This window comes from Rhinoderma darwinii, unplaced genomic scaffold (genome assembly GCF_050947455.1).
Source record: "Rhinoderma darwinii isolate aRhiDar2 unplaced genomic scaffold, aRhiDar2.hap1 Scaffold_742, whole genome shotgun sequence".
NCBI lineage: Eukaryota > Metazoa > Chordata > Amphibia > Anura > Rhinodermatidae > Rhinoderma > Rhinoderma darwinii.
In genome coordinates this window covers 304,247-329,363 of record NW_027464304.1, presented here as the reverse complement: position 1 = coordinate 329,363, position 25,117 = coordinate 304,247, and the positions used below count along the sequence as shown (strand labels likewise).

The 25,117-nt window shown below is 47.7% G+C and overlaps 17 non-coding genes across 17 annotated transcripts; all 17 read left to right on the top strand.

Moving 5' to 3' along the window:
* The first annotated feature begins 1,065 nt into the window (after nucleotides 1–1,065).
* Nucleotides 1,066–1,256, top strand: LOC142730213 (U2 spliceosomal RNA). The gene has a single exon (XR_012878864.1). It is a non-coding gene; the product is annotated as a U2 spliceosomal RNA (small nuclear RNA).
* A 1,288-nt stretch (nucleotides 1,257–2,544) lies between these two features.
* LOC142730212 (U2 spliceosomal RNA) lies at nucleotides 2,545–2,735 on the top strand. The gene has a single exon (XR_012878863.1). It is a non-coding gene; the product is annotated as a U2 spliceosomal RNA (small nuclear RNA).
* Nucleotides 2,736–4,027: 1,292 nt separating this feature from the next.
* On the top strand, nucleotides 4,028–4,218 carry LOC142730211 (U2 spliceosomal RNA). The gene has a single exon (XR_012878862.1). It is a non-coding gene; the product is annotated as a U2 spliceosomal RNA (small nuclear RNA).
* Nucleotides 4,219–5,514: 1,296 nt separating this feature from the next.
* On the top strand, nucleotides 5,515–5,705 carry LOC142730210 (U2 spliceosomal RNA). Its single transcript, XR_012878861.1, has one exon. It is a non-coding gene; the product is annotated as a U2 spliceosomal RNA (small nuclear RNA).
* Nucleotides 5,706–7,009: 1,304 nt separating this feature from the next.
* On the top strand, nucleotides 7,010–7,200 carry LOC142730208 (U2 spliceosomal RNA). Its single transcript, XR_012878859.1, has one exon. It is a non-coding gene; the product is annotated as a U2 spliceosomal RNA (small nuclear RNA).
* Nucleotides 7,201–8,493: 1,293 nt separating this feature from the next.
* On the top strand, nucleotides 8,494–8,684 carry LOC142730206 (U2 spliceosomal RNA). Its single transcript, XR_012878858.1, has one exon. It is a non-coding gene; the product is annotated as a U2 spliceosomal RNA (small nuclear RNA).
* Nucleotides 8,685–9,988: 1,304 nt separating this feature from the next.
* On the top strand, nucleotides 9,989–10,179 carry LOC142730205 (U2 spliceosomal RNA). Its single transcript, XR_012878857.1, has one exon. It is a non-coding gene; the product is annotated as a U2 spliceosomal RNA (small nuclear RNA).
* Nucleotides 10,180–11,459: 1,280 nt separating this feature from the next.
* On the top strand, nucleotides 11,460–11,650 carry LOC142730204 (U2 spliceosomal RNA). The gene has a single exon (XR_012878856.1). It is a non-coding gene; the product is annotated as a U2 spliceosomal RNA (small nuclear RNA).
* A 1,276-nt stretch (nucleotides 11,651–12,926) lies between these two features.
* Nucleotides 12,927–13,117, top strand: LOC142730203 (U2 spliceosomal RNA). The gene has a single exon (XR_012878855.1). It is a non-coding gene; the product is annotated as a U2 spliceosomal RNA (small nuclear RNA).
* A 1,296-nt stretch (nucleotides 13,118–14,413) lies between these two features.
* LOC142730202 (U2 spliceosomal RNA) lies at nucleotides 14,414–14,604 on the top strand. The gene has a single exon (XR_012878854.1). It is a non-coding gene; the product is annotated as a U2 spliceosomal RNA (small nuclear RNA).
* Nucleotides 14,605–15,908: 1,304 nt separating this feature from the next.
* On the top strand, nucleotides 15,909–16,099 carry LOC142730201 (U2 spliceosomal RNA). The gene has a single exon (XR_012878853.1). It is a non-coding gene; the product is annotated as a U2 spliceosomal RNA (small nuclear RNA).
* A 1,320-nt stretch (nucleotides 16,100–17,419) lies between these two features.
* On the top strand, nucleotides 17,420–17,610 carry LOC142730200 (U2 spliceosomal RNA). The gene has a single exon (XR_012878852.1). It is a non-coding gene; the product is annotated as a U2 spliceosomal RNA (small nuclear RNA).
* Nucleotides 17,611–18,890: 1,280 nt separating this feature from the next.
* LOC142730199 (U2 spliceosomal RNA) lies at nucleotides 18,891–19,081 on the top strand. The gene has a single exon (XR_012878851.1). It is a non-coding gene; the product is annotated as a U2 spliceosomal RNA (small nuclear RNA).
* Nucleotides 19,082–20,361: 1,280 nt separating this feature from the next.
* Nucleotides 20,362–20,552, top strand: LOC142730198 (U2 spliceosomal RNA). Its single transcript, XR_012878850.1, has one exon. It is a non-coding gene; the product is annotated as a U2 spliceosomal RNA (small nuclear RNA).
* Nucleotides 20,553–21,860: 1,308 nt separating this feature from the next.
* On the top strand, nucleotides 21,861–22,051 carry LOC142730231 (U2 spliceosomal RNA). The gene has a single exon (XR_012878879.1). It is a non-coding gene; the product is annotated as a U2 spliceosomal RNA (small nuclear RNA).
* A 1,280-nt stretch (nucleotides 22,052–23,331) lies between these two features.
* Nucleotides 23,332–23,522, top strand: LOC142730195 (U2 spliceosomal RNA). Its single transcript, XR_012878848.1, has one exon. It is a non-coding gene; the product is annotated as a U2 spliceosomal RNA (small nuclear RNA).
* A 1,308-nt stretch (nucleotides 23,523–24,830) lies between these two features.
* On the top strand, nucleotides 24,831–25,021 carry LOC142730194 (U2 spliceosomal RNA). The gene has a single exon (XR_012878847.1). It is a non-coding gene; the product is annotated as a U2 spliceosomal RNA (small nuclear RNA).
* Nucleotides 25,022–25,117: the final 96 nt, after the last annotated feature.

Genomic DNA, 25,117 nt, shown 5'->3' with positions numbered 1-25,117 from the left:
CACCTTCCTTGTCTTCTCTCCGCCCTCCCTTTTAGGTAAGTTAAAGAGCTGCACCTGAGCCAGCCACTGATTGATTGATTGATTGATTGATTGATTGATTGATTGATTGATTGATTGATTGATTGATGCAGCACAACAGTCAAATAGTGGAGTGGAGTAGGGGAACAGCAAACAGCCAATAAAGCAGCCCGCCTGCTCGCCTGCCCGCCACAATGGACCTACCTGTGTACACTAGATGGATGTGATGGAATGTACTGTCGTCCCTACATTTCAAGAAGAAGTAAGAATTGCAGTTGCAACAAAGCCTTGCTTGCCTACAAAGAGAGCAGCAATTTGGATTTGTTACTATGTTACCTAGAAGAATAACAAACTGTGCAAGGATGGAGGTTGTAGGAGCAAGGAGAAGTTGTCTGTAAAGTTGGTGGATGCCTATTTTCCATTTTGCAGTCCCTTGTCTCCCTCTTGTGGCCTCCTGGAGGCAACTAGCTGTGCAAAAAAAAGACAGCCTGGCGGCCGGCTGTTGCAGTGTTGCCCTCTCAGGCAACACTGAGTGACTGACTGAGCCTCACCGTCTTATATAAAGTTCAGACGGAACTTTGCACGTGTCATAGTGGAGCCCTCAGGATTCCAGAGCCAGCTTTCTGACATCATAATGGGGCCTCAGAGATAAAAGCCTGGGCCCAGGCAGTGTTGGTCAGTGCTGCTCAGCAGGCAGCACTGGACTGGACTGGATTACAGCTGATACAAGGTGTGAAGGAACAAGGGGTGGCTGTGGGCATGCACTTGCTGCCGCTGCCAGTGTTTATCTGCATGGCAGCAGGGCATTTGGGCGTTGCCAGGAAGGCGTTTTTATGTAGATTCCTCCTCTTTCAGCACTGCATTGTGGTGCAAGCAAAAGAAGCAAATCCTGTCTGGCTTCCTCTCCGGCCTTTATTCACCTCCCGTGTAGCTGTGAGTGTGTGAGCCTGCAGGGCCCCATGGAATTGCCTAGAAGTAGGCTGAATCGCTGCAAGGGCTGAACAGCAGTATCGGGCAGGCTCGGGCAACGCGCGGCCCGTTCGGGTTATCGCTTCTCGGCCTTTTGGCTAAGATCAAGTGTAGTATCTGTTCTTATCAGTTTAATATCTGATACGTCCCCTATCTGGGGACCATATATTAAATGGATTTTTAGAACAGGGAGATGGAAATAGAGCTTGCTCTGTCCACTCCACGCATTGACCTGGTATTGCAGTATTTCCAGGACCGGTGCACCCTTTCCTTATGTGTTGACTAAAAGCAGATTCCAAAAGTGTTTTTTGTCTTTGCTATTGTTTCTGTCTTTCTGAAGGGATCTCCCCTTTTAATCCCATTATTTCAACACCTGTTGGACAATGCATGAGTGATAATGAGCTCATTGATTAAATGCAATTAATGAATAGATTGCCACCTCTTGTTGTGTGTCGTCTGTGTTTCTGTGTTTCCGGCATTTCACATTGGAACACCTCATTCACCTTCCTTGTCTTCTCTCCGCCCTCCCTTTTAGGTAAGTTAAAGAGCTGCACCTGAGCCAGCCACTGATTGATTGATTGATTGATTGATTGATTGATTGATTGATTGATTGATTGATGCAGCACAACAGTCAAATAGTGGAGTGGAGTAGGGGAACAGCAAACAGCCAATAAAGCAGCCCGCCCGCTCGCCTGCCCGCCACAATGGACCTACCTGTGTACACTAGATGGATGTGATGGAATGTACTGTCGTCCCTACATTTCAAGAAGAAGTAAGAATTGCAGTTGCAACAAAGCCTTGCTTGCCTACAAAGAGAGCAGCAATTTGGATTTGTTACTATGTTACCTAGAAGAATAACAAACTGTGCAAGGATGGAGGTTGTAGGAGCAAGGAGAAGTTGTCTGTAAAGTTGGTGGATGCCTATTTTCCATTTTGCAGTCCCTTGTCTCCCTCTTGTGGCCTCCTGGAGGCAACTAGCTGTGCAAAAAAAAGACAGCCTGGCGGCCGGCTGTTGCAGTGTTGCCCTCTCAGGCAACACTGAGTGACTGACTGAGCCTCACCGTCTTATATAAAGTTCAGACGGAACTTTGCACGTGTCATAGTGGAGCCCTCAGGATTCCAGAGCCAGCTTTCTGACATCATAATGGGGCCTCAGAGATAAAAGCCTGGGCCCAGGCAGTGTTGGTCAGTGCTGCTCAGCAGGCAGCACTGGACTGGACTGGATTACAGCTGATACAAGGTGTGAAGGAACAAGGGGTGGCTGTGGGCATGCACTTGCTGCCGCTGCCAGTGTTTATCTGCATGGCAGCAGGGCATTTGGGCGTTGCCAGGAAGGCGTTTTTATGTAGATTCCTCCTCTTTCAGCACTGCATTGTGGTGCAAGCAAAAGAAGCAAATCCTGTCTGGCTTCCTCTCCGGCCTTTATTCACCTCCCGTGTAGCTGTGAGTGTGTGAGCCTGCAGGGCCCCATGGAATTGCCTAGAAGTAGGCTGAATCGCTGCAAGGGCTGATCAGCAGTATCGGGCAGGCTCGGGCAACGTGCGGCCCGTTCGGGTTATCGCTTCTCGGCCTTTTGGCTAAGATCAAGTGTAGTATCTGTTCTTATCAGTTTAATATCTGATACGTCCCCTATCTGGGGACCATATATTAAATGGATTTTTAGAACAGGGAGATGGAAATAGAGCTTGCTCTGTCCACTCCACGCATTGACCTGGTATTGCAGTATTTCCAGGACCGGTGCACCCTTTCCTTATGTGTTGACTAAAAGCAGATTCCAAAAGTGTTTTTTGTCTTTGCTATTGTTTCTGTCTTTCTGAAGGGATCTCCCCTTTTAATCCCATTATTTCAACACCTGTTGGACAATGCATGAGTGATAATGAGCTCATTGATTAAATGCAATTAATGAATAGATTGCCACCTCTTGTTGTGTGTCGTCTGTGTTTCTGTGTTTCCGGCATTTCACATTGGAACACCTCATTCACCTTCCTTGTCTTCTCTCCGCCCTCCCTTTTAGGTAAGTTAAAGAGCTGCACCTGAGCCAGCCACTGATTGATTGATTGATTGATTGATTGATTGATTGATTGATTGATTGATTGATTGATGCAGCACAACAGTCAAATAGTGGAGTGGAGTAGGGGAACAGCAAACAGCCAATAAAGCAGCCCGCCCGCTCGCCTGCCCGCCACAATGGACCTACCTGTGTACACTAGATGGATGTGATGGAATGTACTGTCGTCCCTACATTTCAAGAAGAAGTAAGAATTGCAGTTGCAACAAAGCCTTGCTTGCCTACAAAGAGAGCAGCAATTTGGATTTGTTACTATGTTACCTAGAAGAATAACAAACTGTGCAAGGATGGAGGTTGTAGGAGCAAGGAGAAGTTGTCTGTAAAGTTGGTGGATGCCTATTTTCCATTTTGCAGTCCCTTGTCTCCCTCTTGTGGCCTCCTGGAGGCAACTAGCTGTGCAAAAAAAAGACAGCCTGGCGGCCGGCTGTTGCAGTGTTGCCCTCTCAGGCAACACTGAGTGACTGACTGAGCCTCACCGTCTTATATAAAGTTCAGACGGAACTTTGCACGTGTCATAGTGGAGCCCTCAGGATTCCAGAGCCAGCTTTCTGACATCATAATGGGGCCTCAGAGATAAAAGCCTGGGCCCAGGCAGTGTTGGTCAGTGCTGCTCAGCAGGCAGCACTGGACTGGACTGGATTACAGCTGATACAAGGTGTGAAGGAACAAGGGGTGGCTGTGGGCATGCACTTGCTGCCGCTGCCAGTGTTTATCTGCATGGCAGCAGGGCATTTGGGCGTTGCCAGGAAGGCGTTTTTATGTAGATTCCTCCTCTTTCAGCACTGCATTGTGGTGCAAGCAAAAGAAGCAAATCCTGTCTGGCTTCCTCTCCGGCCTTTATTCACCTCCCGTGTAGCTGTGAGTGTGTGAGCCTGCAGGGCCCCATGGAATTGCCTAGAAGTAGGCTGAATCGCTGCAAGGGCTGAACAGCAGTATCGGGCAGGCTCGGGCAACGCGCGGCCCGTTCGGGTTATCGCTTCTCGGCCTTTTGGCTAAGATCAAGTGTAGTATCTGTTCTTATCAGTTTAATATCTGATACGTCCCCTATCTGGGGACCATATATTAAATGGATTTTTAGAACAGGGAGATGGAAATAGAGCTTGCTCTGTCCACTCCACGCATTGACCTGGTATTGCAGTATTTCCAGGACCGGTGCACCCTTTCCTTATGTGTTGACTAAAAGCAGATTCCAAAAGTGTTTTTTGTCTTTGCTATTGTTTCTGTCTTTCTGAAGGGATCTCCCCTTTTAATCCCATTATTTCAACACCTGTTGGACAATGCATGAGTGATAATGAGCTCATTGATTAAATGCAATTAATGAATAGATTGCCACCTCTTGTTGTGTGTCGTCTGTGTTTCTGTGTTTCCGGCATTTCACATTGGAACACCTCATTCACCTTCCTTGTCTTCTCTCCGCCCTCCCTTTTAGGTAAGTTAAAGAGCTGCACCTGAGCCAGCCACTGATTGATTGATTGATTGATTGATTGATTGATTGATTGATTGATTGATTGATTGATTGATGCAGCACAACAGTCAAATAGTGGAGTGGAGTAGGGGAACAGCAAACAGCCAATAAAGCAGCCCGCCCGCTCGCCTGCCCGCCACAATGGACCTACCTGTGTACACTAGATGGATGTGATGGAATGTACTGTCGTCCCTACATTTCAAGAAGAAGTAAGAATTGCAGTTGCAACAAAGCCTTGCTTGCCTACAAAGAGAGCAGCAATTTGGATTTGTTACTATGTTACCTAGAAGAATAACAAACTGTGCAAGGATGGAGGTTGTAGGAGCAAGGAGAAGTTGTCTGTAAAGTTGGTGGATGCCTATTTTCCATTTTGCAGTCCCTTGTCTCCCTCTTGTGGCCTCCTGGAGGCAACTAGCTGTGCAAAAAAAAGACAGCCTGGCGGCCGGCTGTTGCAGTGTTGCCCTCTCAGGCAACACTGAGTGACTGACTGAGCCTCACCGTCTTATATAAAGTTCAGACGGAACTTTGCACGTGTCATAGTGGAGCCCTCAGGATTCCAGAGCCAGCTTTCTGACATCATAATGGGGCCTCAGAGATAAAAGCCTGGGCCCAGGCAGTGTTGGTCAGTGCTGCTCAGCAGGCAGCACTGGACTGGACTGGATTACAGCTGATACAAGGTGTGAAGGAACAAGGGGTGGCTGTGGGCATGCACTTGCTGCCGCTGCCAGTGTTTATCTGCATGGCAGCAGGGCATTTGGGCGTTGCCAGGAAGGCGTTTTTATGTAGATTCCTCCTCTTTCAGCACTGCATTGTGGTGCAAGCAAAAGAAGCAAATCCTGTCTGGCTTCCTCTCCGGCCTTTATTCACCTCCCGTGTAGCTGTGAGTGTGTGAGCCTGCAGGGCCCCATGGAATTGCCTAGAAGTAGGCTGAATCGCTGCAAGGGCTGAACAGCAGTATCGGGCAGGCTCGGGCAACGCGCGGCCCGTTCGGGTTATCGCTTCTCGGCCTTTTGGCTAAGATCAAGTGTAGTATCTGTTCTTATCAGTTTAATATCTGATACGTCCCCTATCTGGGGACCATATATTAAATGGATTTTTAGAACAGGGAGATGGAAATAGAGCTTGCTCTGTCCACTCCACGCATTGACCTGGTATTGCAGTATTTCCAGGACCGGTGCACCCTTTCCTTATGTGTTGACTAAAAGCAGATTCCAAAAGTGTTTTTTGTCTTTGCTATTGTTTCTGTCTTTCTGAAGGGATCTCCCCTTTTAATCCCATTATTTCAACACCTGTTGGACAATGCATGAGTGATAATGAGCTCATTGATTAAATGCAATTAATGAATAGATTGCCACCTCTTGTTGTGTGTCGTCTGTGTTTCTGTGTTTCCGGCATTTCACATTGGAACACCTCATTCACCTTCCTTGTCTTCTCTCCGCCCTCCCTTTTAGGTAAGTTAAAGAGCTGCACCTGAGCCAGCCACTGATTGATTGATTGATTGATTGATTGATTGATTGATTGATTGATTGATTGATTGATTGATTGATTGATGCAGCACAACAGTCAAATAGTGGAGTGGAGTAGGGGAACAGCAAACAGCCAATAAAGCAGCCCGCCCGCTCGCCTGCCCGCCACAATGGACCTACCTGTGTACACTAGATGGATGTGATGGAATGTACTGTCGTCCCTACATTTCAAGAAGAAGTAAGAATTGCAGTTGCAACAAAGCCTTGCTTGCCTACAAAGAGAGCAGCAATTTGGATTTGTTACTATGTTACCTAGAAGAATAACAAACTGTGCAAGGATGGAGGTTGTAGGAGCAAGGAGAAGTTGTCTGTAAAGTTGGTGGATGCCTATTTTCCATTTTGCAGTCCCTTGTCTCCCTCTTGTGGCCTCCTGGAGGCAACTAGCTGTGCAAAAAAAAGACAGCCTGGCGGCCGGCTGTTGCAGTGTTGCCCTCTCAGGCAACACTGAGTGACTGACCGAGCCTCACCGTCTTATATAAAGTTCAGACGGAACTTTGCACGTGTCATAGTGGAGCCCTCAGGATTCCAGAGCCAGCTTTCTGACATCATAATGGGGCCTCAGAGATAAAAGCCTGGGCCCAGGCAGTGTTGGTCAGTGCTGCTCAGCAGGCAGCACTGGACTGGACTGGATTACAGCTGATACAAGGTGTGAAGGAACAAGGGGTGGCTGTGGGCATGCACTTGCTGCCGCTGCCAGTGTTTATCTGCATGGCAGCAGGGCATTTGGGCGTTGCCAGGAAGGCGTTTTTATGTAGATTCCTCCTCTTTCAGCACTGCATTGTGGTGCAAGCAAAAGAAGCAAATCCTGTCTGGCTTCCTCTCCGGCCTTTATTCACCTCCCGTGTAGCTGTGAGTGTGTGAGCCTGCAGGGCCCCATGGAATTGCCTAGAAGTAGGCTGAATCGCTGCAAGGGCTGAACAGCAGTATCGGGCAGGCTCGGGCAACGCGCGGCCCGTTCGGGTTATCGCTTCTCGGCCTTTTGGCTAAGATCAAGTGTAGTATCTGTTCTTATCAGTTTAATATCTGATACGTCCCCTATCTGGGGACCATATATTAAATGGATTTTTAGAACAGGGAGATGGAAATAGAGCTTGCTCTGTCCACTCCACGCATTGACCTGGTATTGCAGTATTTCCAGGACCGGTGCACCCTTTCCTTATGTGTTGACTAAAAGCAGATTCCAAAAGTGTTTTTTGTCTTTGCTATTGTTTCTGTCTTTCTGAAGGGATCTCCCCTTTTAATCCCATTATTTCAACACCTGTTGGACAATGCATGAGTGATAATGAGCTCATTGATTAAATGCAATTAATGAATAGATTGCCACCTCTTGTTGTGTGTCGTCTGTGTTTCTGTGTTTCCGGCATTTCACATTGGAACACCTCATTCACCTTCCTTGTCTTCTCTCCGCCCTCCCTTTTAGGTAAGTTAAAGAGCTGCACCTGAGCCAGCCACTGATTGATTGATTGATTGATTGATTGATTGATTGATTGATTGATTGATTGATTGATGCAGCACAACAGTCAAATAGTGGAGTGGAGTAGGGGAACAGCAAACAGCCAATAAAGCAGCCCGCCCGCTCGCCTGCCCGCCACAATGGACCTACCTGTGTACACTAGATGGATGTGATGGAATGTACTGTCGTCCCTACATTTCAAGAAGAAGTAAGAATTGCAGTTGCAACAAAGCCTTGCTTGCCTACAAAGAGAGCAGCAATTTGGATTTGTTACTATGTTACCTAGAAGAATAACAAACTGTGCAAGGATGGAGGTTGTAGGAGCAAGGAGAAGTTGTCTGTAAAGTTGGTGGATGCCTATTTTCCATTTTGCAGTCCCTTGTCTCCCTCTTGTGGCCTCCTGGAGGCAACTAGCTGTGCAAAAAAAAAGACAGCCTGGCGGCCGGCTGTTGCAGTGTTGCCCTCTCAGGCAACACTGAGTGACTGACTGAGCCTCACCGTCTTATATAAAGTTCAGACGGAACTTTGCACGTGTCATAGTGGAGCCCTCAGGATTCCAGAGCCAGCTTTCTGACATCATAATGGGGCCTCAGAGATAAAAGCCTGGGCCCAGGCAGTGTTGGTCAGTGCTGCTCAGCAGGCAGCACTGGACTGGACTGGATTACAGCTGATACAAGGTGTGAAGGAACAAGGGGTGGCTGTGGGCATGCACTTGCTGCCGCTGCCAGTGTTTATCTGCATGGCAGCAGGGCATTTGGGCGTTGCCAGGAAGGCGTTTTTATGTAGATTCCTCCTCTTTCAGCACTGCATTGTGGTGCAAGCAAAAGAAGCAAATCCTGTCTGGCTTCCTCTCCGGCCTTTATTCACCTCCCGTGTAGCTGTGAGTGTGTGAGCCTGCAGGGCCCCATGGAATTGCCTAGAAGTAGGCTGAATCGCTGCAAGGGCTGAACAGCAGTATCGGGCAGGCTCGGGCAACGCGCGGCCCGTTCGGGTTATCGCTTCTCGGCCTTTTGGCTAAGATCAAGTGTAGTATCTGTTCTTATCAGTTTAATATCTGATACGTCCCCTATCTGGGGACCATATATTAAATGGATTTTTAGAACAGGGAGATGGAAATAGAGCTTGCTCTGTCCACTCCACGCATTGACCTGGTATTGCAGTATTTCCAGGACCGGTGCACCCTTTCCTTATGTGTTGACTAAAAGCAGATTCCAAAAGTGTTTTTTGTCTTTGCTATTGTTTCTGTCTTTCTGAAGGGATCTCCCCTTTTAATCCCATTATTTCAACACCTGTTGGACAATGCATGAGTGATAATGAGCTCATTGATTAAATGCAATTAATGAATAGATTGCCACCTCTTGTTGTGTGTCGTCTGTGTTTCTGTGTTTCCGGCATTTCACATTGGAACACCTCATTCACCTTCCTTGTCTTCTCTCCGCCCTCCCTTTTAGGTAAGTTAAAGAGCTGCACCTGAGCCAGCCACTGATTGATTGATTGATTGATTGATTGATTGATTGATTGATTGATTGATTGATTGATTGATTGATTGATGCAGCACAACAGTCAAATAGTGGAGTGGAGTAGGGGAACAGCAAACAGCCAATAAAGCAGCCCGCCCGCTCGCCTGCCCGCCACAATGGACCTACCTGTGTACACTAGATGGATGTGATGGAATGTACTGTCGTCCCTACATTTCAAGAAGAAGTAAGAATTGCAGTTGCAACAAAGCCTTGCTTGCCTACAAAGAGAGCAGCAATTTGGATTTGTTACTATGTTACCTAGAAGAATAACAAACTGTGCAAGGATGGAGGTTGTAGGAGCAAGGAGAAGTTGTCTGTAAAGTTGGTGGATGCCTATTTTCCATTTTGCAGTCCCTTGTCTCCCTCTTGTGGCCTCCTGGAGGCAACTAGCTGTGCAAAAAAAAGACAGCCTGGCGGCCGGCTGTTGCAGTGTTGCCCTCTCAGGCAACACTGAGTGACTGACTGAGCCTCACCGTCTTATATAAAGTTCAGACGGAACTTTGCACGTGTCATAGTGGAGCCCTCAGGATTCCAGAGCCAGCTTTCTGACATCATAATGGGGCCTCAGAGATAAAAGCCTGGGCCCAGGCAGTGTTGGTCAGTGCTGCTCAGCAGGCAGCACTGGACTGGACTGGATTACAGCTGATACAAGGTGTGAAGGAACAAGGGGTGGCTGTGGGCATGCACTTGCTGCCGCTGCCAGTGTTTATCTGCATGGCAGCAGGGCATTTGGGCGTTGCCAGGAAGGCATTTTTATGTAGATTCCTCCTCTTTCAGCACTGCATTGTGGTGCAAGCAAAAGAAGCAAATCCTGTCTGGCTTCCTCTCCGGCCTTTATTCACCTCCCGTGTAGCTGTGAGTGTGTGAGCCTGCAGGGCCCCATGGAATTGCCTAGAAGTAGGCTGAATCGCTGCAAGGGCTGAACAGCAGTATCGGGCAGGCTCGGGCAACGCGCGGCCCGTTCGGGTTATCGCTTCTCGGCCTTTTGGCTAAGATCAAGTGTAGTATCTGTTCTTATCAGTTTAATATCTGATACGTCCCCTATCTGGGGACCATATATTAAATGGATTTTTAGAACAGGGAGATGGAAATAGAGCTTGCTCTGTCCACTCCACGCATTGACCTGGTATTGCAGTATTTCCAGGACCGGTGCACCCTTTCCTTATGTGTTGACTAAAAGCAGATTCCAAAAGTGTTTTTTGTCTTTGCTATTGTTTCTGTCTTTCTGAAGGGATCTCCCCTTTTAATCCCATTATTTCAACACCTGTTGGACAATGCATGAGTGATAATGAGCTCATTGATTAAATGCAATTAATGAATAGATTGCCACCTCTTGTTGTGTGTCGTCTGTGTTTCTGTGTTTCCGGCATTTCACATTGGAACACCTCATTCACCTTCCTTGTCTTCTCTCCGCCCTCCCTTTTAGGTAAGTTAAAGAGCTGCACCTGAGCCAGCCACTGATTGATTGATTGATTGATTGATTGATTGATTGATTGATTGATGCAGCACAACAGTCAAATAGTGGAGTGGAGTAGGGGAACAGCAAACAGCCAATAAAGCAGCCCGCCCGCTCGCCTGCCCGCCACAATGGACCTACCTGTGTACACTAGATGGATGTGATGGAATGTACTGTCGTCCCTACATTTCAAGAAGAAGTAAGAATTGCAGTTGCAACAAAGCCTTGCTTGCCTACAAAGAGAGCAGCAATTTGGATTTGTTACTATGTTACCTAGAAGAATAACAAACTGTGCAAGGATGGAGGTTGTAGGAGCAAGGAGAAGTTGTCTGTAAAGTTGGTGGATGCCTATTTTCCATTTTGCAGTCCCTTGTCTCCCTCTTGTGGCCTCCTGGAGGCAACTAGCTGTGCAAAAAAAAGACAGCCTGGCGGCCGGCTGTTGCAGTGTTGCCCTCTCAGGCAACACTGAGGGACTGACTGAGCCTCACCGTCTTATATAAAGTTCAGACGGAACTTTGCACGTGTCATAGTGGAGCCCTCAGGATTCCAGAGCCAGCTTTCTGACATCATAATGGGGCCTCAGAGATAAAAGCCTGGGCCCAGGCAGTGTTGGTCAGTGCTGCTCAGCAGGCAGCACTGGACTGGACTGGATTACAGCTGATACAAGGTGTGAAGGAACAAGGGGTGGCTGTGGGCATGCACTTGCTGCCGCTGCCAGTGTTTATCTGCATGGCAGCAGGGCATTTGGGCGTTGCCAGGAAGGCGTTTTTATGTAGATTCCTCCTCTTTCAGCACTGCATTGTGGTGCAAGCAAAAGAAGCAAATCCTGTCTGGCTTCCTCTCCGGCCTTTATTCACCTCCCGTGTAGCTGTGAGTGTGTGAGCCTGCAGGGCCCCATGGAATTGCCTAGAAGTAGGCTGAATCGCTGCAAGGGCTGAACAGCAGTATCGGGCAGGCTCGGGCAACGCGCGGCCCGTTCGGGTTATCGCTTCTCGGCCTTTTGGCTAAGATCAAGTGTAGTATCTGTTCTTATCAGTTTAATATCTGATACGTCCCCTATCTGGGGACCATATATTAAATGGATTTTTAGAACAGGGAGATGGAAATAGAGCTTGCTCTGTCCACTCCACGCATTGACCTGGTATTGCAGTATTTCCAGGACCGGTGCACCCTTTCCTTATGTGTTGACTAAAAGCAGATTCCAAAAGTGTTTTTTGTCTTTGCTATTGTTTCTGTCTTTCTGAAGGGATCTCCCCTTTTAATCCCATTATTTCAACACCTGTTGGACAATGCATGAGTGATAATGAGCTCATTGATTAAATGCAATTAATGAATAGATTGCCACCTCTTGTTGTGTGTCGTCTGTGTTTCTGTGTTTCCGGCATTTCACATTGGAACACCTCATTCACCTTCCTTGTCTTCTCTCCGCCCTCCCTTTTAGGTAAGTTAAAGAGCTGCACCTGAGCCAGCCACTGATTGATTGATTGATTGATTGATTGATTGATTGATTGATGCAGCACAACAGTCAAATAGTGGAGTGGAGTAGGGGAACAGCAAACAGCCAATAAAGCAGCCCGCCCGCTCGCCTGCCCGCCACAATGGACCTACCTGTGTACACTAGATGGATGTGATGGAATGTACTGTCGTCCCTACATTTCAAGAAGAAGTAAGAATTGCAGTTGCAACAAAGCCTTGCTTGCCTACAAAGAGAGCAGCAATTTGGATTTGTTACTATGTTACCTAGAAGAATAACAAACTGTGCAAGGATGGAGGTTGTAGGAGCAAGGAGAAGTTGTCTGTAAAGTTGGTGGATGCCTATTTTCCATTTTGCAGTCCCTTGTCTCCCTCTTGTGGCCTCCTGGAGGCAACTAGCTGTGCAAAAAAAAGACAGCCTGGCGGCCGGCTGTTGCAGTGTTGCCCTCTCAGGCAACACTGAGGGACTGACTGAGCCTCACCGTCTTATATAAAGTTCAGACGGAACTTTGCACGTGTCATAGTGGAGCCCTCAGGATTCCAGAGCCAGCTTTCTGACATCATAATGGGGCCTCAGAGATAAAAGCCTGGGCCCAGGCAGTGTTGGTCAGTGCTGCTCAGCAGGCAGCACTGGACTGGACTGGATTACAGCTGATACAAGGTGTGAAGGAACAAGGGGTGGCTGTGGGCATGCACTTGCTGCCGCTGCCAGTGTTTATCTGCATGGCAGCAGGGCATTTGGGCGTTGCCAGGAAGGCGTTTTTATGTAGATTCCTCCTCTTTCAGCACTGCATTGTGGTGCAAGCAAAAGAAGCAAATCCTGTCTGGCTTCCTCTCCGGCCTTTATTCACCTCCCGTGTAGCTGTGAGTGTGTGAGCCTGCAGGGCCCCATGGAATTGCCTAGAAGTAGGCTGAATCGCTGCAAGGGCTGAACAGCAGTATCGGGCAGGCTCGGGCAACGCGCGGCCCGTTCGGGTTATCGCTTCTCGGCCTTTTGGCTAAGATCAAGTGTAGTATCTGTTCTTATCAGTTTAATATCTGATACGTCCCCTATCTGGGGACCATATATTAAATGGATTTTTAGAACAGGGAGATGGAAATAGAGCTTGCTCTGTCCACTCCACGCATTGACCTGGTATTGCAGTATTTCCAGGACCGGTGCACCCTTTCCTTATGTGTTGACTAAAAGCAGATTCCAAAAGTGTTTTTTGTCTTTGCTATTGTTTCTGTCTTTCTGAAGGGATCTCCCCTTTTAATCCCATTATTTCAACACCTGTTGGACAATGCATGAGTGATAATGAGCTCATTGATTAAATGCAATTAATGAATAGATTGCCACCTCTTGTTGTGTGTCGTCTGTGTTTCTGTGTTTCCGGCACTTCACATTGGAACACCTCATTCACCTTCCTTGTCTTCTCTCCGCCCTCCCTTTTAGGTAAGTTAAAGAGCTGCACCTGAGCCAGCCACTGATTGATTGATTGATTGATTGATTGATTGATTGATTGATTGATTGATTGATTGATTGATGCAGCACAACAGTCAAATAGTGGAGTGGAGTAGGGGAACAGCAAACAGCCAATAAAGCAGCCCGCCCGCTCGCCTGCCCGCCACAATGGACCTACCTGTGTACACTAGATGGATGTGATGGAATGTACTGTCGTCCCTACATTTCAAGAAGAAGTAAGAATTGCAGTTGCAACAAAGCCTTGCTTGCCTACAAAGAGAGCAGCAATTTGGATTTGTTACTATGTTACCTAGAAGAATAACAAACTGTGCAAGGATGGAGGTTGTAGGAGCAAGGAGAAGTTGTCTGTAAAGTTGGTGGATGCCTATTTTCCATTTTGCAGTCCCTTGTCTCCCTCTTGTGGCCTCCTGGAGGCAACTAGCTGTGCAAAAAAAAGACAGCCTGGCGGCCGGCTGTTGCAGTGTTGCCCTCTCAGGCAACACTGAGTGACTGACTGAGCCTCACCGTCTTATATAAAGTTCAGACGGAACTTTGCACGTGTCATAGTGGAGCCCTCAGGATTCCAGAGCCAGCTTTCTGACATCATAATGGGGCCTCAGTGATAAAAGCCTGGGCCCAGGCAGTGTTGGTCAGTGCTGCTCAGCAGGCAGCACTGGACTGGACTGGATTACAGCTGATACAAGGTGTGAAGGAACAAGGGGTGGCTGTGGGCATGCACTTGCTGCCGCTGCCAGTGTTTATCTGCATGGCAGCAGGGCATTTGGGCGTTGCCAGGAAGGCGTTTTTATGTAGATTCCTCCTCTTTCAGCACTGCATTGTGGTGCAAGCAAAAGAAGCAAATCCTGTCTGGCTTCCTCTCCGGCCTTTATTCACCTCCCGTGTAGCTGTGAGTGTGTGAGCCTGCAGGGCCCCATGGAATTGCCTAGAAGTAGGCTGAATCGCTGCAAGGGCTGAACAGCAGTATCGGGCAGGCTCGGGCAACGCGCGGCCCGTTCGGGTTATCGCTTCTCGGCCTTTTGGCTAAGATCAAGTGTAGTATCTGTTCTTATCAGTTTAATATCTGATACGTCCCCTATCTGGGGACCATATATTAAATGGATTTTTAGAACAGGGAGATGGAAATAGAGCTTGCTCTGTCCACTCCACGCATTGACCTGGTATTGCAGTATTTCCAGGACCGGTGCACCCTTTCCTTATGTGTTGACTAAAAGCAGATTCCAAAAGTGTTTTTTGTCTTTGCTATTGTTTCTGTCTTTCTGAAGGGATCTCCCCTTTTAATCCCATTATTTCAACACCTGTTGGACAATGCATGAGTGATAATGAGCTCATTGATTAAATGCAATTAATGAATAGATTGCCACCTCTTGTTGTGTGTCGTCTGTGTTTCTGTGTTTCCGGCATTTCACATTGGAACACCTCATTCACCTTCCTTGTCTTCTCTCCGCCCTCCCTTTTAGGTAAGTTAAAGAGCTGCACCTGAGCCAGCCACTGATTGATTGATTGATTGATTGATTGATTGATTGATTGATTGATTGATTGATTGATTGATTGATTGATGCAGCACAACAGTCAAATAGTGGAGTGGAGTAGGGGAACAGCAAACAGCCAATAAAGCAGCCCGCCCGCTCGCCTGCCCGCCACAATGGACCTACCTGTGTACACTAGATGGATGTGATGGAATGTACTGTCGTCCCTACATTTCAAGAAGAAGTAAGAATTGCAGTTGCAACAAAGCCTTGCTTGCCTACAAAGAGAGCAGCAATTTGGATTTGTTACTATGTTACCTAGAAGAATAACAAACTGTGCAAGGATGGAGGTTGTAGGAGCAAGGAGAAGTTGTCTGTAAAGTTGGTGGATGCCTATTTTCCATTTTGCAGTCCCTTGTCTCCCTCTTGTGGCCTCCTGGAGGCAACTAGCTGTGCAAAAAAAAGACAGCCTGGCGGCCGGCTGTTGCAGTGTTGCCCTCTCAGGCAACACTGAGTGACTGACTGAGCCTCACCGTCTTATATAAAGTTCAGACGGAACTTTGCACGTGTCATAGTGGAGCCCTCAGGATTCCAGAGCCAGCTTTCTGACATCATAATGGGGCCTCAGAGATAAAAGCCTGGGCCCAGGCAGTGTTGGTCAGTGCTGCTCAGCAGGCAGCACTGGACTGGACTGGATTACAGCTGATACAAGGTGTGAAGGAACAAGGGGTGGCTGTGGGCATGCACTTGCTGCCGCTGCCAGTGTTTATCTGCATGGCAGCAGGGCATTTGGGCGTTGCCAGGAAGGCGTTTTTATGTAGATTCCTCCTCTTTCAGCACTGCATTGTGGTGCAAGCAAAAGAAGCAAATCCTGTCTGGCTTCCTCTCCGGCCTTTATTCACCTCCCGTGTAGCTGTGAGTGTGTGAGCCTGCAGGGCCCCATGGAATTGCCTAGAAGTAGGCTGAATCGCTGCAAGGGCTGAACAGCAGTATCGGGCAGGCTCGGGCAACGCGCGGCCCGTTCGGGTTATCGCTTCTCGGCCTTTTGGCTAAGATCAAGTGTAGTATCTGTTCTTATCAGTTTAATATCTGATACGTCCCCTATCTGGGGACCATATATTAAATGGATTTTTAGAACAGGGAGATGGAAATAGAGCTTGCTCTGTCCACTCCACGCATTGACCTGGTATTGCAGTATTTCCAGGACCGGTGCACCCTTTCCTTATGTGTTGACTAAAAGCAGATTCCAAAAGTGTTTTTTGTCTTTGCTATTGTTTCTGTCTTTCTGAAGGGATCTCCCCTTTTAATCCCATTATTTCAACACCTGTTGGACAATGCATGAGTGATAATGAGCTCATTGATTAAATGCAATTAATGAATAGATTGCCACCTCTTGTTGTGTGTCGTCTGTGTTTCTGTGTTTCCGGCATTTCACATTGGAACACCTCATTCACCTTCCTTGTCTTCTCTCCGCCCTCCCTTTTAGGTAAGTTAAAGAGCTGCACCTGAGCCAGCCACTGATTGATTGATTGATTGATTGATTGATTGATTGATTGATTGATTGATTGATTGATTGATTGATTGATTGATTGATTGATTGATGCAGCACAACAGTCAAATAGTGGAGTGGAGTAGGGGAACAGCAAACAGCCAATAAAGCAGCCCGCCCGCTCGCCTGCCCGCCACAATGGACCTACCTGTGTACACTAGATGGATGTGATGGAATGTACTGTCGTCCCTACATTTCAAGAAGAAGTAAGAATTGCAGTTGCAACAAAGCCTTGCTTGCCTACAAAGAGAGCAGCAATTTGGATTTGTTACTATGTTACCTAGAAGAATAACAAACTGTGCAAGGATGGAGGTTGTAGGAGCAAGGAGAAGTTGTCTGTAAAGTTGGTGGATGCCTATTTTCCATTTTGCAGTCCCTTGTCTCCCTCTTGTGGCCTCCTGGAGGCAACTAGCTGTGCAAAAAAAAGACAGCCTGGCGGCCGGCTGTTGCAGTGTTGCCCTCTCAGGCAACACTGAGTGACTGACTGAGCCTCACCGTCTTATATAAAGTTCAGACGGAACTTTGCACGTGTCATAGTGGAGCCCTCAGGATTCCAGAGCCAGCTTTCTGACATCATAATGGGGCCTCAGAGATAAAAGCCTGGGCCCAGGCAGTGTTGGTCAGTGCTGCTCAGCAGGCAGCACTGGACTGGACTGGATTACAGCTGATACAAGGTGTGAAGGAACAAGGGGTGGCTGTGGGCATGCACTTGCTGTCGCTGCCAGTGTTTATCTGCATGGCAGCAGGGCATTTGGGCGTTGCCAGGAAGGCGTTTTTATGTAGATTCCTCCTCTTTCAGCACTGCATTGTGGTGCAAGCAAAAGAAGCAAATCCTGTCTGGCTTCCTCTCCGGCCTTTATTCACCTCCCGTGTAGCTGTGAGTGTGTGAGCCTGCAGGGCCCCATGGAATTGCCTAGAAGTAGGCTGAATCGCTGCAAGGGCTGAACAGCAGTATCGGGCAGGCTCGGGCAACGCGCGGCCCGTTCGGGTTATCGCTTCTCGGCCTTTTGGCTAAGATCAAGTGTAGTATCTGTTCTTATCAGTTTAATATCTGATACGTCCCCTATCTGGGGACCATATATTAAATGGATTTTTAGAACAGGGAGATGGAAATAGAGCTTGCTCTGTCCACTCCACGCATTGACCTGGTATTGCAGTATTTCCAGGACCGGTGCACCCTTTCCTTATGTGTTGACTAAAAGCAGATTCCAAAAGTGTTTTTTGTCTTTGCTATTGTTTCTGTCTTTCTGAAGGGATCTCCCCTTTTAATCCCATTATTTCAACACCTGTTGGACAATGCATGAGTGATAATGAGCTCATTGATTAAATGCAATTAATGAATAGATTGCCACCTCTTGTTGTGTGTCGTCTGTGTTTCTGTGTTTCCGGCATTTCACATTGGAACACCTCATTCACCTTCCTTGTCTTCTCTCCGCCCTCCCTTTTAGGTAAGTTAAAGAGCTGCACCTGAGCCAGCCACTGATTGATTGATTGATTGATTGATTGATTGATTGATTGATTGATGCAGCACAACAGTCAAATAGTGGAGTGGAGTAGGGGAACAGCAAACAGCCAATAAAGCAGCCCGCCCGCTCGCCTGCCCGCCACAATGGACCTACCTGTGTACACTAGATGGATGTGATGGAATGTACTGTCGTCCCTACATTTCAAGAAGAAGTAAGAATTGCAGTTGCAACAAAGCCTTGCTTGCCTACAAAGAGAGCAGCAATTTGGATTTGTTACTATGTTACCTAGAAGAATAACAAACTGTGCAAGGATGGAGGTTGTAGGAGCAAGGAGAAGTTGTCTGTAAAGTTGGTGGATGCCTATTTTCCATTTTGCAGTCCCTTGTCTCCCTCTTGTGGCCTCCTGGAGGCAACTAGCTGTGCAAAAAAAAGACAGCCTGGCGGCCGGCTGTTGCAGTGTTGCCCTCTCAGGCAACACTGAGTGACTGACTGAGCCTCACCGTCTTATATAAAGTTCAGACGGAACTTTGCACGTGTCATAGTGGAGCCCTCAGGATTCCAGAGCCAGCTTTCTGACATCATAATGGGGCCTCAGAGATAAAAGCCTGGGCCCAGGCAGTGTTGGTCAGTGCTGCTCAGCAGGCAGCACTGGACTGGACTGGATTACAGCTGATACAAGGTGTGAAGGAACAAGGGGTGGCTGTGGGCATGCACTTGCTGCCGCTGCCAGTGTTTATCTGCATGGCAGCAGGGCATTTGGGCGTTGCCAGGAAGGCGTTTTTATGTAGATTCCTCCTCTTTCAGCACTGCATTGTGGTGCAAGCAAAAGAAGCAAATCCTGTCTGGCTTCCTCTCCGGCCTTTATTCACCTCCCGTGTAGCTGTGAGTGTGTGAGCCTGCAGGGCCCCATGGAATTGCCTAGAAGTAGGCTGAATCGCTGCAAGGGCTGAACAGCAGTATCGGGCAGGCTCGGGCAACGCGCGGCCCGTTCGGGTTATCGCTTCTCGGCCTTTTGGCTAAGATCAAGTGTAGTATCTGTTCTTATCAGTTTAATATCTGATACGTCCCCTATCTGGGGACCATATATTAAATGGATTTTTAGAACAGGGAGATGGAAATAGAGCTTGCTCTGTCCACTCCACGCATTGACCTGGTATTGCAGTATTTCCAGGACCGGTGCACCCTTTCCTTATGTGTTGACTAAAAGCAGATTCCAAAAGTGTTTTTTGTCTTTGCTATTGTTTCTGTCTTTCTGAAGGGATCTCCCCTTTTAATCCCATTATTTCAACACCTGTTGGACAATGCATGAGTGATAATGAGCTCATTGATTAAATGCAATTAATGAATAGATTGCCACCTCTTGTTGTGTGTCGTCTGTGTTTCTGTGTTTCCGGCATTTCACATTGGAACACCTCATTCACCTTCCTTGTCTTCTCTCCGCCCTCCCTTTTAGGTAAGTTAAAGAGCTGCACCTGAGCCAGCCACTGATTGATTGATTGATTGATTGATTGATTGATTGATTGATTGATGCAGCACAACAGTCAAATAGTGGAGTGGAGTAGGGGAACAGCAAACAGCCAATAAAGCAGCCCGCCCGCTCGCCTGCCCGCCACAATGGACCTACCTGTGTACACTAGATGGATGTGATGGAATGTACTGTCGTCCCTACATTTCAAGAAGAAGTAAGAATTGCAGTTGCAACAAAGCCTTGCTTGCCTACAAAGAGAGCAGCAATTTGGATTTGTTACTATGTTACCTAGAAGAATAACAAACTGTGCAAGGATGGAGGTTGTAGGAGCAAGGAGAAGTTGTCTGTAAAGTTGGTGGATGCCTATTTTCCATTTTGCAGTCCCTTGTCTCCCTCTTGTGGCCTCCTGGAGGCAACTAGCTGTGCAAAAAAAAGACAGCCTGGCGGCCGGCTGTTGCAGTGTTGCCCTCTCAGGCAACACTGAGTGACTGACTGAGCCTCACCGTCTTATATAAAGTTCAGACGGAACTTTGCACGTGTCATAGTGGAGCCCTCAGGATTCCAGAGCCAGCTTTCTGACATCATAATGGGGCCTCAGAGATAAAAGCCTGGGCCCAGGCAGTGTTGGTCAGTGCTGCTCAGCAGGCAGCACTGGACTGGACTGGATTACAGCTGATACAAGGTGTGAAGGAACAAGGGGTGGCTGTGGGCATGCACTTGCTGCCGCTGCCAGTGTTTATCTGCATGGCAGCAGGGCATTTGGGCGTTGCCAGGAAGGCGTTTTTATGTAGATTCCTCCTCTTTCAGCACTGCATTGTGGTGCAAGCAAAAGAAGCAAATCCTGTCTGGCTTCCTCTCCGGCCTTTATTCACCTCCCGTGTAGCTGTGAGTGTGTGAGCCTGCAGGGCCCCATGGAATTGCCTAGAAGTAGGCTGAATCGCTGCAAGGGCTGAACAGCAGTATCGGGCAGGCTCGGGCAACGCGCGGCCCGTTCGGGTTATCGCTTCTCGGCCTTTTGGCTAAGATCAAGTGTAGTATCTGTTCTTATCAGTTTAATATCTGATACGTCCCCTATCTGGGGACCATATATTAAATGGATTTTTAGAACAGGGAGATGGAAATAGAGCTTGCTCTGTCCACTCCACGCATTGACCTGGTATTGCAGTATTTCCAGGACCGGTGCACCCTTTCCTTATGTGTTGACTAAAAGCAGATTCCAAAAGTGTTTTTTGTCTTTGCTATTGTTTCTGTCTTTCTGAAGGGATCTCCCCTTTTAATCCCATTATTTCAACACCTGTTGGACAATGCATGAGTGATAATGAGCTCATTGATTAAATGCAATTAATGAATAGATTGCCACCTCTTGTTGTGTGTCGTCTGTGTTTCTGTGTTTCCGGCATTTCACATTGGAACACCTCATTCACCTTCCTTGTCTTCTCTCCGCCCTCCCTTTTAGGTAAGTTAAAGAGCTGCACCTGAGCCAGCCACTGATTGATTGATTGATTGATTGATTGATTGATTGATTGATTGATTGATTGATTGATTGATTGATTGATTGATGCAGCACAACAGTCAAATAGTGGAGTGGAGTAGGGGAACAGCAAACAGCCAATAAAGCAGCCCGCCCGCTCGCCTGCCCGCCACAATGGACCTACCTGTGTACACTAGATGGATGTGATGGAATGTACTGTCGTCCCTACATTTCAAGAAGAAGTAAGAATTGCAGTTGCAACAAAGCCTTGCTTGCCTACAAAGAGAGCAGCAATTTGGATTTGTTACTATGTTACCTAGAAGAATAACAAACTGTGCAAGGATGGAGGTTGTAGGAGCAAGGAGAAGTTGTCTGTAAAGTTGGTGGATGCCTATTTTCCATTTTGCAGTCCCTTGTCTCCCTCTTGTGGCCTCCTGGAGGCAACTAGCTGTGCAAAAAAAAGACAGCCTGGCGGCCGGCTGTTGCAGTGTTGCCCTCTCAGGCAACACTGAGTGACTGACTGAGCCTCACCGTCTTATATAAAGTTCAGACGGAACTTTGCACGTGTCATAGTGGAGCCCTCAGGATTCCAGAGCCAGCTTTCTGACATCATAATGGGGCCTCAGAGATAAAAGCCTGGGCCCAGGCAGTGTTGGTCAGTGCTGCTCAGCAGGCAGCACTGGACTGGACTGGATTACAGCTGATACAAGGTGTGAAGGAACAAGGGGTGGCTGTGGGCATGCACTTGCTGCCGCTGCCAGTGTTTATCTGCATGGCAGCAGGGCATTTGGGCGTTGCCAGGAAGGCGTTTTTATGTAGATTCCTCCTCTTTCAGCACTGCATTGTGGTGCAAGCAAAAGAAGCAAATCCTGTCTGGCTTCCTCTCCGGCCTTTATTCACCTCCCGTGTAGCTGTGAGTGTGTGAGCCTGCAGGGCCCCATGGAATTGCCTAGAAGTAGGCTGAATCGCTGCAAGGGCTGAACAGCAGTATCGGGCAGGCTCGGGCAACGCGCGGCCCGTTCGGGTTATCGCTTCTCGGCCTTTTGGCTAAGATCAAGTGTAGTAACTGTTCTTATCAGTTTAATATCTGATACGTCCCCTATCTGGGGACCATATATTAAATGGATTTTTAGAACAGGGAGATGGAAATAGAGCTTGCTCTGTCCACTCCACGCATTGACCTGGTATTGCAGTATTTCCAGGACCGGTGCACCCTTTCCTTATGTGTTGACTAAAAGCAGATTCCAAAAGTGTTTTTTGTCTTTGCTATTGTTTCTGTCTTTCTGAAGGGATCTCCCCTTTTAATCCCATTATTTCAACACCTGTTGGACAATGCATGAGTGATAATGAGCTCATTGATTAAATGCAATTAATGAATAGATTGCCACCTCTTGTTGTGTGTCGTCTGTGTTTCTGTGTTTCCGGCATTTCACATTGGAACACCTCATTCACCTTCCTTGTCTTCTCTCCGCCCTCCCTTTTAGGTAAGTTAAAGAGCTGCACCTGAGCCAGCCACTGATTGATTGATTGATTGATTGATTGATTGATTGATTGATTGATGCAGCACAACAGTCAAATAGTGGAGTGGAGTAGGGGAACAGCAAACAGCCAATAAAGCAGCCCGCCCGCTCGCCTGCCCGCCACAATGGACCTACCTGTGTACACTAGATGGATGTGATGGAATGTACTGTCGTCCCTACATTTCAAGAAGAAGTAAGAATTGCAGTTGCAACAAAGCCTTGCTTGCCTACAAAGAGAGCAGCAATTTGGATTTGTTACTATGTTACCTAGAAGAATAACAAACTGTGCAAGGATGGAGGTTGTAGGAGCAAGGAGAAGATGTCTGTAAAGTTGGTGGATGCCTATTTTCCATTTTGCAGTCCCTTGTCTCCCTCTTGTGGCCTCCTGGAGGCAACTAGCTGTGCAAAAAAAAGACAGCCTGGCGGCCGGCTGTTGCAGTGTTGCCCTCTCAGGCAACACTGAGTGACTGACTGAGCCTCACCGTCTTATATAAAGTTCAGACGGAACTTTGCACGTGTCATAGTGGAGCCCTCAGGATTCCAGAGCCAGCTTTCTGACATCATAATGGGGCCTCAGAGATAAAAGCCTGGGCCCAGGCAGTGTTGGTCAGTGCTGCTCAGCAGGCAGCACTGGACTGGACTGGATTACAGCTGATACAAGGTGTGAAGGAACAAGGGGTGGCTGTGGGCATGCACTTGCTGCCGCTGCCAGTGTTTATCTGCATGGCAGCAGGGCATTTGGGCGTTGCCAGGAAGGCGTTTTTATGTAGATTCCTCCTCTTTCAGCACTGCATTGTGGTGCAAGCAAAAGAAGCAAATCCTGTCTGGCTTCCTCTCCGGCCTTTATTCACCTCCCGTGTAGCTGTGAGTGTGTGAGCCTGCAGGGCCCCATGGAATTGCCTAGAAGTAGGCTGAATCGCTGCAAGGGCTGAACAGCAGTATCGGGCAGGCTCGGGCAACGCGCGGCCCGTTCGGGTTATCGCTTCTCGGCCTTTTGGCTAAGATCAAGTGTAGTATCTGTTCTTATCAGTTTAATATCTGATACGTCCCCTATCTGGGGACCATATATTAAATGGATTTTTAGAACAGGGAGATGGAAATAGAGCTTGCTCTGTCCACTCCACGCATTGACCTGGTATTGCAGTATTTCCAGGACCGGTGCACCCTTTCCTTATGTGTTGACTAAAAGCAGATTCCAAAAGTGTTTTTTGTCTTTGCTATTGTTTCTGTCTTTCTGAAGGGATCTCCCCTTTTAATCCCATTATTTCAACACCTGTTGGACAATGCATGAGTGATAATGAGCTCATTGATTAAATGCAATTAATGAATAGATTGCCACCTCTTGTTGTGTGTCGTCTGTGTTTCTGTGTTTCCGGCATTTCACATTGGAACACCTCATTCACCTTCCTTGTCTTCTCTCCGCCCTCCCTTTTAGGTAAGTTAAAGAGCTGCACCTGAGCCAGCCACTGATTGATTGATTGATTGATTGATTGATTGATTGATTGATTGATTGATTGATTGATTGATTGATTGATTGATGCAGCACAACAGTCAAATAGTGGAGTGGAGTAGGGGAACAGCAAACAGCCAATAAAGCAGCCCGCCCGCTCGCCTGCCCGCCACAATGGACCTACCTGTGTACACTAGATGGATGTGATGGAATGTACTGTCGTCCCTACATTTCAAGAAGAAGTAAGAATTGCAGTTGCAACAAAGCCTTGCTTGCCTACAAAGAGAGCAGCAATTTGGATTTGTTACTATGTTACCTAGAAGAATAACAAACTGTGCAAGGATGGAGGTTGTAGGAGCAAGGAGAAGTTGTCTGTAAAGTTGGTGGATGCCTATTTTCCATTTTGCAGTCCCTTGTCTCCCTCTTGTGGCCTCCTGGAGGCAACTAGCTGTGCAAAAAAAAGACAGCCTGGCGGCCGGCTGTTGCAGTGTTGCCCTCTCAGGCAACACTGAGTGACTGACTGAGCCTCACCGTCTTATATAAAGTTCAGACGGAACTTTGCACGTGTCATAGTGGAGCCCTCAGGATTCCAGAGCCAGCTTTCTGACATCATAATGGGGCCTCAGAGATAAAAGCCTGGGCCCAGGCAGTGTTGGTCAGTGCTGCTCAGCAGGCAGCACTGGACTGGACTGGATTACAGCTGATACAAGGTGTGAAGGAACAAGGGGTGGCTGTGGGCATGCACTTGCTGCCGCTGCCAGTGTTTATCTGCATGGCAGCAGGGCATTTGGGCGTTGCCAGGAAGGCGTTTTTATGTAGATTCCTCCTCTTTCAGCACTGCATTGTGGTGCAAGCAAAAGAAGCAAATCCTGTCTGGCTTCCTCTCCGGCCTTTATTCACCTCCCGTGTAGCTGTGAGTGTGTGAGCCTGCAGGGCCCCATGGAATTGCCTAGAAGTAGGCTGAATCGCTGCAAGGGCTGAACAGCAGTATCGGGCAGGCTCGGGCAACGCGCGGCCCGTTCGGGTTATCGCTTCTCGGCCTTTTGGCTAAGATCAAGTGTAGTATCTGTTCTTATCAGTTTAATATCTGATACGTCCCCTATCTGGGGACCATATATTAAATGGATTTTTAGAACAGGGAGATGGAAATAGAGCTTGCTCTGTCCACTCCACGCATTGACCTGGTATTGCAGTATTTCCAGGACCGGTGCACCCTTTCCTTATGTGTTGACTAAAAGCAGATTCCAAAAGTGTTTTTTGTCTTTGCTATTGTTTCTGTCTTTCTGAAGGGATCTCCCCTTTTAATCCCATTAT